We start from the raw sequence: 12,883 nt of genomic DNA, 5'->3' as shown, positions 1-12,883 counted from the left end.
AACAGAACTCATGTAGAAAATATAGCCCTAATCAAGGATTCTGAAATTTAACTCTGTGTGGATTTAGAAACATGAAAAAAAGATAATGACCAAGACAAAAAATATATATATTTTTTCACCATAAGCTGAAATAGTAATGCCTATTATATGGAAGGATAATCTTGGGGTAACAGCTGGATGTAATACATTTTTTTAAATAAGCTTTGAGGACAATGGTGTCTACACTCAAACCGGTAGACTAATAGAGCATGGTTATTTTTTTTTTTGATCTTGTGTTAAATTTGTTACACATCACCAGGCATTTGTTGAGTGCAAATAAACAGGCAATTTTGGTGCTCTTAAAACAGAAACATAACTATGTCCCTAATCTTCTAGAAATTCTCATTTCCAGAGGGTGCCCAGTAAGTCATGCATGTAAAGCATGATAAAGGCAAGCACAAGTTGCTCTGGGAACCCATAGGTAAGGTCTGTAACCAGGAACGGAAAAGTCCAAGAAGGCTTCTTGAAGGAGGCGCTTACTAAAGAACAGTTGTTAGGTAGCCACATGGAGGAGCACAATGTCCCAGGTTTGGGGACAGCATATGCAAAAGGTCTGAGGTGAGCCATTCTTGTTCCAGAACTTAAAGGAGAAAAAAAGGTCAATGTAAGAGGAGGACATAAGACCAAGGAAGTTTTAAGTTGGATGAAAGTGTGATTGTGTTTAAATGCTGTTGAGAGCGTGAGGAGAGGGCAAGGTTGAAGATGTATGAGACGTAGAGGACGATAGCAAAATGTTCCTGAAGGGGGCATCCAGAGCACGGGCACAAAGACTGGTTTCAGACAGGTGCTGACCTGGCCTGTGTCTAGGTGGTGTTGTAGGACAGCGAGCCAAACTGAAAGTCACGGTGAGTCTTTGTTCACTTACCGCCACAGTGCAAGCAACAAGCAGAAATAAACACCGGCCCCCAGCATTCCATGTTCCCCACTGAACAGCTTTGGGTGAGTGTCAGGTGGATGAGCATAAATGTGGCAGGAAGAATAGAGAAAGATGCCTCAGTTGAGGCCCCTGGATGATGCACACTCAGAATAGAAATACCTGGGCTAGGAATATGGCTGTGCGTAAAAGCATGGCAGCCTGCAGTGGGGGGTGCCGAGTTTCTGCCTGCAACTCCGCCCAGAGGTGGCCCTGTACTGACTGTGCACCAAGTCTGGTGTGGGGACAGCGGCCTCCCCCACGAGCCAGCCAGGCAAACGTTCCCCCGTGCTTGTGGTCAGGCCATGGGGATGTGGTTGGCCTGGAGCCAGACTCTTCAACAAGAGGCTCAGCTCTTCCTGCAGGGTTGGGAGGGATCCAGGCGGAGATGGCAGTGATGTCACTAAGCCCACCTTCTCTTAGTCTTCCCCCTCACAGAGGGAATGAAAATTGCAGTGCCGCTTTCAAAATGACAAAGACCGCCATTATCACAGTCCATCTCTGAGGCCAGGTGAATTCAACACACAGTATTGAAGGCCCACTAAGGGTCAGCCATTGTTCTAGCAACAGGGGACCCTAAAAAGAAAACCATTCTCAGTCCCCTTCTTTATGTACACAGCAGGCTTCTCTTAATTTCAAATCTTATCTTCATCTTTTACCATCTCTGCTAATCTCATGTCACTGATTTTATATCTCTTCCCCAAAACCTCTTTGAGCCAAATGGCCTTTGGAGTTCATAATATTCCAGATATTATAAGGGTGATATCACCCCTTTGTTGATCTGAATTGTTTGAATCAACACCCTATAATCAACACACTGATGCTTCTTTAGCAAAACATCAACCTTTGGACAAGGAAGGATAAATAAGAACAATAAATAAGTCGTGGGTCAGATTGGATTTCTGCCACTAAATGAGCTACCGGGAAAAAAAAAAAAAGAAAGAAAGCAATATTTCAGGTATTTTCAAGAATTTTTGAATAGTGAAGTTGTGAATCAGGGCTGTGACGTGCATAAGAAAGCATTGCAGGTAGTCTGCACTTCTTGTCTTAGAGATCTGATTTCTTATCACTACTCCAGCACTTTGTAGCTGTATGACACTGGCCAAATTATTCTTTAAGCTTTTATTTTTTCACATCTAAAGTCTAGGTAAAAATAGTGTTTTCCTCATAGCATTGTGTCCATTGAATCATCTACAAAAACAACCCCGCTCTGGGCTTAGAAGGCATTTTTCAAATGTCATATTCTATATAATATATTTGAAGTCAGTATATTAGATTCTGTATGAAAGACCAGGCTGCTTCAGAGCCATCCGCCTCAGCCGCTTGGGATATGCTCTATTTTCCAACCATAATAGTAATCAAGTAGCATTACGTTTTCAGGTCTCCAATTACTCAATTGTGCCTTTCTGCCTGATTACTTTGACCATCTTAATGAAAGCAGCCCGGCGACTACGGGGCCCCCTAATCAGTGATTCTGCAGCTGACAGGGTTGATAGCCTAAATGTGTGAAATGACTAGGAGTAGATTTTTCCTTGCACATGAACATAATTATAAATCCCTGAAAAATAATCACATTTTGCAAGAAATGTTAAAAACACTGCAGCTACAAAAGGTAGTCATTATCATTCCCAGTCACATAAAGCACCAACAGTTGGTGCTACTTGCCTGATAAGAAATCATCAGAAAAGATGGTCAGAAACACAGGCTGTCAATGCTAGATTTCTGTTAGGACACTCCTTTGTGGGTCTTAGCCCCTTTCCTTCTTATAGGACATTGCCTTCATTATCCAGTGGTTGGGTATTGAGGTGGTTTGGTTAATTACAGTATTAGCCAGAGTGCACAGCACATCATTGGTGGGAGCCAGCCTCCAAGATGGTCCGAATCAGTAAAGATGATAGACACAAATGCTGATTCTTCAAGTTCCCATTTTACTTTGGGATGCATCATGTGATCTTTCTTACACATACTTAGAGCTATGGGATACAGGAGAGTCAACTGTGTGCACACTTGAGAGATGCTGGGAGAATAGCTGCCGTGAAGAAAGGAGTCCAGCAGAGGCAGGTCCAGCCTGACTTGGCGAAACAGCCTCAGTCTTTGTGCCCAGGGAAGAATTTTTCTGTGGCTCTTTCCTGAACCAGATCCTGACCCAGCCATCCAGGTGGCATATTCTCCCTAGAGAAATAGGACTGTATATGAAACCACCGTTTAATTGGACGTGATTGCATCTTGGCCCAGCAACCCGCTGTGAAACCCTCTAAGAGGACCTGACATGGACAAGTGGAAATGGTTTCCCCACCCACATTCTAAGAAGAGAGGCTCAGAGGGCCAAGGAAACAGCAGCGTGGGCACCCTAAGTGCCTGCAAACTACTTGACCTTCTCACGGAGCTCCAGCCACACTGAAAGTCCCCTGATGTACTCGAAGGTGAAGAGGTCCTGAAGGAGCTTTCACTTACATTATTCCACAAGTTCCCTAATGGGTCTCCCTGCCTCAGTCAGCTGCTCTTCAATCATTCTCCACTTGCAGCAAAAATTAAACTGTCTCAGGGCACCCTCCTGTTTAAAACATTTCAAGGTCCTCCTTTCCCTCAAGATAACAAACATTTTAATATGGCTTTCGGTACCTTTTTTTCTCCATCCCCAGTTACCTCTTTGGGCTCATATTTCAGGATTTCCCCCACCACATCTTTCAAAGGCAGAAAGGGTATCTGTCTTGCTCAGTAAATCCCCTGTGCTTAGCACAACACTTGTTAGTGAGTAGGCTTTCACTGAGGAACGAATAACGATGCTAAACCAAAGCAAATTTCTCCAATCCTGTATCAAGCTCAACATCCCAGATTCTTTCTTCCACTGCTATCCCCTCCTCCAGGAACCACTCTACCCTCCATCTCCCTAACCCTTTATCCTATCTGAAATGTCTGCATAATTCTGTCAGAGTGCTTTGGCAAGAAGTAGCAGAAATCTTGACTCAACTGACTTGAACAAGTGGGAAATTTCTCACAGAATTCGAGATTAGGTAGGTTAGGTAGATTAAGCAGAAAGCCAAGACTCTGAATATTTCACTGAAATGGTCTCAGTTGTGGGTTGAATTATGTGCCCAAAAAGATAAGTCGAAGTACCCCAGCATCACCTTATTTGGAAATAGAGGTGATATCAGGGCATCTGAGTGGCTCAGTCGGTTAAGCGTCTGCCTTCAACTCAGATCATGATCCCAGGGTCCTGGGACTGAGACCTGCATCTCCCTCTCCCTCTGTCCTATCCCTCCCCCCACCTGCCTGTGCTCTCTCTCTCTCACTCTCAAATAAATAAATAAAATCTTAAAAAGAAGAAGAAGAAGAAGAAGAAATAATAGAGGTTATTAAAGTTAAAATGAGGTCATTAGGGTAGGCCCTGTCCCAGTATGACCGATAGTTTATGAAGAGAGGAGATTTGCACAGACACAGACATACACAGAAGGGGGACGATATGAAGACACATATGGAGAAGACAGCTGTGTGATTGAGTAGCATCTACAAACCAGGGACCTCCCAGGATTGCCAGCAATCATCTGAAGCTAGAAGAGGTTGGGAGAATCCTTCAGAGGGAGCGAGGTCTTGCCAACATTTTGACTTCGCACTGCTGAGCTGTGACATAATAAATTTCCTTGTTTTAAGCGACTCAGTTTTGGTAATTTGTTAAAGCAGTCCAAGCAAACTACTGCAGTTGCTTTCTCCATGTGTTGTCTTCATGTGTTAGCAAAACAGATGGAACATTTCCAGAATTTTTGATAAAATCTCGAGGAAGAAGCGGGTCATCTTCGTCCAGGGCTCCTTAGGAGCAAGGACACCTTTCCCAGTACCATTTTCTACTTCCCCCAGCAAAATCGTGTCATCACTCATTGGCAGGATTGGGTAACTTGGTCATTCTTAAAGGAATCATTAGCAAGATGACTGGAGTCGACAGGATTGGCTTAGATAAATCATGCGGGAAGGGATGGCTATTGGAGAAACAACCACAAAACCACTCCAATGGTCAGATGCAGAGTTTGGACAAGATTTCTTTCTCACATCTCTCATCTCCAAAGCTTTTGTACGTCTGGTGCATATAGGGTGTGTAAACAGACGTGGTAGGAGGAGGGCTGGTGTTTAATTTCTCTCACCGGAAGCATCTGGGCTCCAGCTCTTTGCCCACATAGTATCAGCAGGGGAGCCAACATAGGACCTGGCACAGAGTGGATTCCTGCTCTCTCTCTTTTTATGGTGTTCATCACTTTCTGTTACACACCATCAACATTTATGCAAGCTTCTGTTGCTTCTGCTGGACCACAAGAACTTGAGGGTGGCAGCTTCTCGCTATCTTCTCCCATAGCACTTACCCCAATGCCGATGCCATGGGATCCAAAGCAAGTAGACTCAGGGCAGAAACAACCAGTGGAGCCTCAGGAGATGGTCCCGTGGGATGGAGAAGAGAAGCTTGAAATTTGTTAATGGGGAAGAAAAAAGGAGGATATATTGGTAGAATTTAATAAAACAAGTTTGTCATCTCAGCCAATCACTTCCTCTCCTAAGTTGGACCAAAAGACACTTCACTGCTAAGCAGAAATCCCAAGGAAGATCAAGTCATGCTGTGAGGCAGGGTATCCCCCAGTTCTTGTTTTGTTGGGACTAATAGCTTGTGTTACAAGGAGGACAATTAGATTAGCTCTTCATGATGGAACAGCCTGTACAGGTCATAAGGCCCAGTTGACAGGCAAGAGCCACCAGTCTTTCTTTAATAAAGACAAACACAAATTGCATGTTTCCCATAGTTGTCTGACAAAAGCTTATGCTTTTAAACATCCACTGTACATCTTCCACCAGCTCAATATCTTTATTCCTTTTACTCTCCCACTAACGTAATAATATACAGGCCTCATTTGTTCTCCAGCTCTACAAATGGGGAGTTTCTGATTCATAAGCAATACATTACCGTCTGTAAGAACAGGTACTTGAATTTTAATAGATTATGATTTTCATATGTTTGGTAATTTGCATTCTGTAAATGCTAATTACTTGCTCTGTTGAATTTTCACTTATAAAATCATGTCCAGATCAGTTATACAATATAAGCAGTAAATGCTATAAAACACTTAATTACAAATTAATTTCCCTTCCTCTCACCACCAAAATGGCTTTTAGTTGTATGAAAGAATTACTGAGAAATTGAAAGAAACAACTTGCTCCTTCATTTTTTTCATTTTTTTGCCAGATATATTTAGAGTCTGACTATATTTCTGATAAATTCAAGGTATATTTTATCTTCAAAAGTATAGCTATTAGTTCAATGTTTATTGATTTTTGTTTTATTCTTTCAAATATTTTTAATTTTTCAAGAAGTATTTCAGACATGCAAAGAGATGTAAAGACTAATAAAGTGTATTCTTCTGTGGGCACACACAGTTCGACAAGCATGTTTGTAGTGGATCTGAAGTCCTTGAGCGTCCGTTCCTTATCACTCCCTTCTCTTTCCCTTGGAGAAACACTTCTCTGAATTTGATGTTTACGTTCTTAGCACATTCCTTTATGTTTTAGTGCACATAGAAACATGTGCTGAAAATCACGTATCATTTTGCATAATTTAAACCTGCCTTATATGGTCTCAAACTGTACTGTTTCTTCTACTAATTGCTTTTATTTTTCACAGCAGTATGTTTGTGAGATTTACAAATGAATACGTGTACTGCATTTTATTTATTTTCCTTGTGGTTTAATATGCAACTATATATTGCATTATATTTATAATGCACTATTCATAGGAACACTTCACACTTTGTTTTCCCATTCTCCTGTGTAGTAGGTGAATTCCCCATGGGTTTGGGCAGGATTTATGAATACAATGGAATTTCACTTCTGTGAATAAGCTGCTAATTAGTTAATTTGGAGTCCATCAAAAAGGAGATTATCTTGGGTGTGCTTGACCCACTGGGCTCTTGCATTTGATGCAAGAGTTTCTTGTTATCTTTGAAGAAGTAAGCTGTCACGTTAAAGGGCCATGCGGCTAGTCTTGAGGGTAGCAGTTAGGGGCTGTGTGCTTTGAGAATGCAGGATCCTCAGTCCAGCAACTGTAGGAACTGAATTCTGAGAGCAGTCTGAATGGGGGTTGAAGAAACTCCAAATGAAACCACAGCCCAGCCTGCACCTTGATTTCAACCTCTGAGATCCTGGGCAGAGAACCCAGTTACACTGTACCGACATCTCTAACCTACAGAAACTGCAAATAATAAATGGGTATTATTTTACGGTGCTGAATCTGTGATAATTTATAACACAGAAATACAAAACTAATGCATGCAGTTTTGGATGTTTGTTTCTAACATTTTTGACAACAAATAGTGCTGCTCTAAACATTGCGAATGAACATGTACACCTGTGAAATTCTGCACATGTGGATTCTTTGGGGGGATATGTAGGTAATAATAGAATCACTGAGTCTTAGAATAAAGATAACTCAACTTTATAATAATAATAGAATAATAGAATAATAGAGCCTTAGAATAAAGATAACTCAGTTTTAGCAGGTATTGATAATCTTGCATTCCGGTGTAATTTCCCTAGTGTATCTGCTATCAACAGTACATAAGAATGTTCTCTGCTTCACAACTCAGCAACACTTGGTCTTGTCAGGCTGTGTTTTGCTTTCAACATTTAGCTCTTCATTTAACCTAAATTGATTTTTGTGGTTGCTGTGAGATAGGGAGCAATCTTATTTCATTTCCTCTGGATAACCCATTGTCACAGTACCATTTATTGACTAGTCTATCCATTCCCCATGGTTCTTCTGTGCTGGCTGTGTCAGAATAGGATTCCATATGTGTGTGTCCAGGTCAAGACACACAAACTCCTTTTTCATCTTCTTTTGCCATGAAAAAAAATTTTTTTGGTCCATCTCTGATGAAGCCCAATGAATATCCAGCCTTACTCGAGTGTCGCGGTTAGCAGCCTCCGGCTTCCAAGGGTCTGTGACTTTGCCCCTTGTTCCTGACAGTGTATGAAAAACCAAAGGCTAGCACAGACCATAAATCCCCTGACTGCCTTTTTTTGACCCAAGCTGCTTATTAGCTTTTGGTCCCAGGGTTTCCATTATTTCCTTGGGATCTTAACTAGGCCTTTAAAAGGAGGTTTGTTGCATTTTAACCAGAATTTGGGGGGAGGGGGTTTCATCAGTGTTTTCCCACATATGATCAGACACTGAGGTTCACTAATATAGTTTTGAGAATTAAAAAACCTATTCCATTGGTTATCTTTCAGATCGGTAGATTTTTTTCCCTGTAGACACAACCTGAGACCAGGCCATCCCAGCATCTGCCTTGCCATCTGCAGGCTCATATTTGTTTGCATTTGCTTGCATTTACAGATACTGTCCCTTCTTGATTCTCATAACCTCATGTTGGTGCCCAGTTCATTGCTACACCATTGAAATCCATTGGCCACAAAATATCAGATACATCCATCCACAATGATAGGCTAAATAAATTGCGTATGTGTTTTGTTGCTGTTTATAATTCAGCCCACATTCTCTGTGTGACAGAACTGTGCAGTGTCCACACATGAACAAACATACTAACTGCCCTCTTGTAACATAGTCAAGAGCGTAAGGAAGAAGTCAGCTTATCCCATAGTAGACACATAAGCCAGAAGGTAAAATATGCTATCAAAGATGTTCTGGAGAGTATTTTAAAATTCTGGGAACCTACTATGTGCTAAGCACTGAGCTTCCAAATATCACCTCGTTTTAATAAGAGGAAGGGTTTGCTTCCAGGGATGGAGGTCTGAAAAGCTATATGAAGAGTGGTCTTTAGGGGTGCATTTGGTTTCAACAGATAAGAATTTGGGTAATGGCATTAGATGAGAGTATCCCTTATCAGGAAGACAGAGTGAGTAAATCAGAGACATGGAGAATCACAGGGCCCGGAGGGACAGATGAGAAGGGAACTGCAGTGTTCGTCTGGAGCCAGACAATAGGGTGTTTTCAGAGGTTGGGATTGTGACACAGGGGAGCTGTTGAAGATTTCACTCTCTCTTTCTTATTGTCTTTATGGAGAATAAAAGAAGAGCTATTTTAAGGAAGGGTACACTGGAAGAAATATTACTTCTCTGAGGAGGCATTTTCACTGAACAAAATTCATTTTTATTGACCAAAGACAAAAATTTATAATTGAGGAATTTGCAGCAGGAAGGGAGGTTATTTTTTATTTTTTCTGTGTGGCCATTACTGTGTCAAATCTTCTATAATCTCTTAAATGTGGTCCCATCTAAGGCTTACGGCCAAATTCATCCATGTCTGGACCTGACTCTGTAATAGAAACTAGTACCTTGTTTTAAATTTTAAAGCATAGCTTTAAGAGTGATATAACTTAGTGTAACCATCTCCCCCCCCAAAAAAGCAGTAAAGTTAACTTTATTTTCTTTCCACTATAACATCAGAGGGGTTGGTTGGGGTTTTTTTTGTTTGGTTTTAGTTGGTTTTGTTTTGTTTTGTTTTGTTTGGCTTTGTTTTGTTTTGTTTTGATTTGCTTTGCTTTTTTTTGCTCCTAGTTGACTTTCTTTCCGTGGTGATTCATCAGTGGCATAGTTATAAAATAATATCCAGTGCACTTCCTTTTAAAGGGCAATTTTAACGCAGCATGAATCACACAGAGACAGCTGTCTTTTCCGTTGTGTGTTGACATCATTGGTCCACTGAACTGCACTTATCAGAATTATTCCTTGAATTAAACATCTTTATATTCCAACCCTGAATCCCAGACGGGCACTTTTTTGGGGAGGACCTTTTTTGTACCTCATCATATTTTGGTTTTCTACCAATCTTCTCATTTGCAATTTTCCAACTAATTGCCATATGACATTAATATTATTTTAATAATTAATCTACTCCATTCCACCAACTTCAGAAATAAATGGGAGCCATTAATGAGGAATATTTGCCTCAGTTAAGATGAACTTCTGTAAGGTTATTTTCTGATGAAAAGGTGACTATATTATTAAATATTTTGTTGAGTCTTACCTACAAAAAAAATAGTCTGTGATTAGATATTTCAGCTGTCCTCTCATGACTACCTACAATTCCCCATCATTAAAAATAGACTAGTAGTATGTATTTTAGAGGATGTGCTGGAATGTAACAGGCAGTCAACAAGTAGTATAGTTAGGATTGTTCTTAAATGTCATGAAAACCCAATTTCTTAGCATGACACACTAAATACCTAGCAGTAATCACATAGCCCAACATACAAGGTTGCTTTAGTAAATGATTGGGGCATTAACTGAACACTAAGTAATCAGTTTTCTGTATTGCACTGAAAGTTTAAAAATAGGCCTCCTTTATTTTGTGAATCCCTTGATTGATTTTAGTAGGTATAATTGATTTTACTGCTTTCATGTTTTACCGTGGTTTTATAAGTGATTAATCTACTACCTTTATTGTATGTTTGCATTTACCTGTGAGGTTTTTTTTTTCCTTTCATAATTTTCTTACTTCTAGTTATAGCCTTTTCTTTCCACTCAAAGAATTTGCTTTAAAGTTTCTTGTAAAGTTGGTTTAGTAGTGATGAAATCCTTTAACTTTTTTTTGTCTGAGAAACTCTACCTCTCCTTTATTCTGAATTATAACCTTACCAGTATAGTATTACTTGTTGCAGGTTTCTTCCTTTCAGCACTTTTGAATATATCATGTCTATTCTTGACTGCAAAGTTTCTGCTGAAAAACAGCTGATAGCCTAATGGGGTTCCCCTTGTGTGTAACTGTTTCCTCTGACTGCTTTTAAAATTCTGTTTTTATCACTACTTTTTGCCGTTTTAATTATTATATGTCTTGGTGTGGAGCTTTTTGGATTAATCTTGTTAGAAACTCTCTGTGCTTTCTGGATCGAGATGTCTATTTCCTTCCTCAGATTAGGGAAAATTTCAGCAATTGTTTCTTCAAAGATTTCTGCCCCCTTCTCCTTCTCTTCTTCTGAAATCTCAATAATGTAAATGTTATTATGCATGATGATGTCACTGAGTTCCTTAAGTCTGTTCTCATTTTTTAATTATTCTTTTTTCTCTTTGCTTTTCTGTTTTGTTACTTCTCATTACCCCGTCTTCCAGATTGCTGATCTGTTCTTCCACATCCTCTAATCTGCCGTTGGTTCCCTCTAGTATATCTTTTATTTCTGTTATTGAGTTCTTCATTTCTGGTTAATTTTTTAATATTTTCTATCTTTTTGTGGAAGGTCTCACTGAGGCCTTCCATTCTTTTCTCAAGTCCAGTGAATATCTTTATGATCATTACTTTGAATTCTTAATTAGACATATTGCTTATCTCTGTTCTTTTAGCTCTTTTGCTGTGATTTTGTCCTGATCTTTCATCTAGAACATATTCCTCTATCTCCTCACTTTGTCTAACTTTCTGTGTTTTTTTCTATGTATTTAAAAATGTCATCTACATCTTCTGATCTTGAAAGTAGTAGCCCCAACTGCAGTTTTGAATATTCTACTTAGTTGATCCTTTGTAACTCTCCAGAAAAATGCAAAAAGTAATACACACACACACACACACACACACACACATATTACAGAAAGAGAAAACCAACTGCCAAATTATTGTCAATATCTGAAATCACTTATTATTAACTATTCTGTATATGGGATTAAACTCTTGACCACTTAATGTAATGCATAGATTCATTCTTTCTTACTGCCCACCCCTTGGGTATAACACCCAGATTGTCAGTGAACCATGAGCCGAGCTGCTCCATACAGAGGACTGTCTCCAGCCTTCTTGAACATCTTCTCTATAAATCAATTTTTAAAAAACCTTAATTTTCAGGAAACATGATGGGATAAAATTTATGTGTATACATGAGTGAGCTGAGTACTTTTGTGTGCAGACTGGGGGCTGAGAGGGTGAGGGAAGCTGTACTAGGCAAATGCAAGTGGACAGCTTACATCCTGTTATCCTGTATTATGCAATACAAAAAGGGAAAAGTAGTACAGGCCAGGCAGAGACTAGACATAGAAAGAATCCTGGTAGCTAGTTCAGGCTTAGGTCTGTAGTCCTGCTTCCATTGTTTTTGTTGTTATTTTAGTTTTCCACATGCATTTAATTCAATTCAGAATCCCAGGAAAAAAGGCGGTGGGTGAAGGACAAAAATCCTGCTTCAAACCAACAGAGCATACTGGATACATTTCTGTAAGAAAAGCTAGAAATTCGTTGTTAAAGTATGCATATTAATATGAATGACAAAAAAATAATTCTGCTAACAATGTGGACAATACCACATATTCTTTTTCTTTGGATAAACCACATCTTTTAGGCTGAGTGAAAAAAAGCAGTAAAACCAATGGGGCTTATGAAAAGCCATGGCAAAATAAAAGAAAGGGGACACTGTCTTGGAGTGTAAGGAAGAATGTGTTTCTGCACTATCTAACTATATAAAAATTATTAAAGTAGTCTTAAAATTGCTGTCATTTTAACAAGATATGCAAAGAAATGTTTATTGTATTTTGCCCTATTCCAAAAAAAAATATAATGTGTCCAGTAAGGATATAGCCAGGTCAAATAAATTTAAGCTGAATTTAAGAAAATTAATCTAACGGGAAAACAAAATTGAAATTACAATGAACACAAAACGAAACCCAAAACACAAAAGTGCACCATGAGGACACCGTGTTTGCTGGAGTTGAGGCACAGTGTGACTCCAGTTTTTCTATCAAATACAGACTTAGATAGGTAGATGAAAATGATAATAAGGTAAAAACAAACTACTTTGTAAAGAAGCATAATTATTCCTGATTAATTCAAGAAGACATTTCCCCAGGGATCATTATTGCTGATTGTAATAATTACTGTATATGAAATTTTTTACATGCAAAGCCCTTACAACAAGTTTTCATAGAGAGAGAGAAGTGCACATATACACACATAGATATCCACAT

The 12,883-nt window shown here is 39.4% G+C and overlaps 1 protein-coding gene across 6 annotated transcripts in view; it reads left to right on the top strand.

Annotated features, from left to right (window-relative positions):
* Positions 1 to 12,883, top strand: part of NALCN (sodium leak channel, non-selective) — a 288,838-nt gene that overhangs the window by 130,243 nt on the left and 145,712 nt on the right. The window lies entirely within an intron of this gene.

Source organism: Ailuropoda melanoleuca, chromosome 7 (genome assembly GCF_002007445.2).
Source record: "Ailuropoda melanoleuca isolate Jingjing chromosome 7, ASM200744v2, whole genome shotgun sequence".
Lineage (NCBI taxonomy): Eukaryota > Metazoa > Chordata > Mammalia > Carnivora > Ursidae > Ailuropoda > Ailuropoda melanoleuca.
This window is presented reverse-complemented; position numbering and strand designations above follow the sequence as displayed.